The following is a 2455-nucleotide window of genomic DNA, read 5'->3' as shown; positions in this document are numbered from 1 at the left end:
CTAGGACCATCCAGAGGTCGTATTTGCCAGTTCTCCAAACTACTCAAAATTTCCAGTACCCGTTCTCCAGAACCTGTCAGAACCTGCTGAATTTCACCCCGGTTCATTCTATCTGTCTGTCTGTCTGTCTGTCTGTCTATCTATCTATCTATCTATCTATCTATCTATCTATCTATCTATCTATCTATCTATCTATCATCTATCTATTTATCTATCTATCTATCTATCTATCTATCCATCCATCCCCCTCCCTCTCTCCAGGGGTGGGTTCTACTTATCTTTACTACCAGTTAGCAACGGGATCGCGCGTGCGCACTTGCTTCGCTCACGCACGCGCCTTCCTTCTGCAGAGATCAGATCGCCAATGATGACATCTGGGGCGGTGGGCGGAGCCTCCCGCCGGTTTTACTACCGGTTTTTGCGAACCGGTCCAAACCGGGGGCAACCACCACTCCCTCCCTCCCTCCCTCCCTATCTCTCTCTCATTTAGAGGTTAGTTGGTTGGTTGGTTTAGATAATTATTTTCCATTGCCATCATTGACATGAAATGAAACATTATTTACATTCTACCAATGCTAGGAAAGGGTTAACCTGATATTTCCTTATTAGAAAACTAAGGAACATTGGCTAGAGTAGTATAAGGAGAGGAGACAGGCAAATGACTGAGTAGAAAAGGCAGTGGCTGGGGGTGGCGGGTGGGGGAGAGGAGAGAAGACTATTATGAGAAGGAGAAAACAAAAAAGAAAAGATTTTCTGGATTCCATATGAAAGATCATAGGTCACCTTAAAATGCGTGGCCAGGGTTAGAATTGGATACGTCTTGTACCGAGGGAGAGTGCAGCCATGGCACCTTTGTGATTCGATCAGCCTCCTCCACAACTTCAGCCGCATCCCAGCCTCCTTGTGAGCCACGTCAAAGCTCAGAAGCAGGTATCCGAGCACTGTGACGAATGAGTTTGTGTGTTATGCGAGACTGTTTAAACAAACACATGAATGCTTTCAAATACAGCCGGAACAGCTAAGATCTTTCCGCCACCCTCCTCCTGCCCCCTCCTGCTTTAAAACAGAAGATTAAGCTTGCCATAAACATGAACCGATGAAAAGAATTCACGTTGGGCTTTGAGTGGTGCCACAAGGAAGGGCCGCTAGAGAATTACAAATTACCTTTGGAGACACTCGTCTCCCTTTACAGCACATTAACATAAAAGTACACATATCTTCTTTCTATAGGTTACTAACCTGTAAATTAACCTTTAATGGAGTAGAAATGGTGTCTTGAAAGAAGTGCTTAGGCAGCAGTATTTATGATCTAGAAAATTGCAACTATTTACAAGATCATAGGTGTGAATAGTCTTTCAAAAATGTTTGTGCATTGCACATACATTAGACCAAACTCAAAGGCCACACTTGGGGGGGGGGGAATAAAGACCACCTTCTTTCAAAAATAATATTGGATTTCACACAGATGCCTTATATGCATCTGTGTGAAATCTCACTGTATAACTAGGCACTACATACTCCTAAATTAATTGCAAATAGGTTTTCTTTCCAAAGTTCATTTATTTTTACAGTTCAGCGCAGTCGTCCTGTGTGAATTGTCTGTTACATGATACTGTCTGGTGGGAAATTAACCTTCTGTAAAAGACCTAAGGATTGTTCAGAATTGTCTCATGGTCAGAGAGTGATTTCAATGAAAAAGAAAGGATGAAAGTTCAGTCAGATGTAGGCCACCGGATGTAATCAGTGATTTAATCTAGAATAGGGATTAAGAAAACCACAACCCTGGAAATGCTGGTGAACCATGACTGTAGCATCCTTCATGGAAGCCAATGTTAGAAGCTGATATTACATAATCAGCTTTCTCTGATGAAGGAATGCCTGAACAGTCGTAGATTTTTTCTAACGGTTTGTCCTGTTCAGATTGGTATGTATGTATGTATGTATGTATGTATGTATGTATGTATGTCAGTGGTGCGTTGCTCCCGGTTCTGTCCAGTTCTTCTGAACCGGTAGTAAAAGCAGCGGGAGGCTCCTTCCACCTGCCTGGACGTCATAAGGTAAGATCTGCGCATGCGCAGAAGGGTGCACGCATGAGCGAGCGAAGCAAGTGCATGCACACGCTCCTGTTGCGAACTGGTAGTAAAGGTAAGTAGAACCCACCCCTGATGTATGTATGTATGTATTCATTCATTCATTTAAATTTTATGCTGCCCATCACACCTTTAACCGTGGGGCGATAGGTCTGCAATTAAGATGCTGGGCTTGTCAGCTGGAAAGCTGGAACCCAGGTTCGAGACCGAGTTCCCCTCCTAGCCCTAGCTCCTACCAACCTAGCAGCTTGAAAGCATGCAGATGTGAGTAGATAAATAGGTACCATTTCGGTGGGAAGGTAACAGCCCTCCATGATATCATGCTGGCCACATGACTGTGGAAATATCTTCAGAAAGTGTTGGGT

Source organism: Pantherophis guttatus, chromosome 2 (genome assembly GCF_059756535.1).
Source record: "Pantherophis guttatus breed Tessera chromosome 2, ASM5975653v1, whole genome shotgun sequence".
Classification (NCBI taxonomy): Eukaryota; Metazoa; Chordata; class Lepidosauria; order Squamata; family Colubridae; genus Pantherophis; species Pantherophis guttatus.
The sequence above is the reverse complement of the archived record's forward strand: the minus strand, read 5'-3'. Positions refer to the sequence as shown.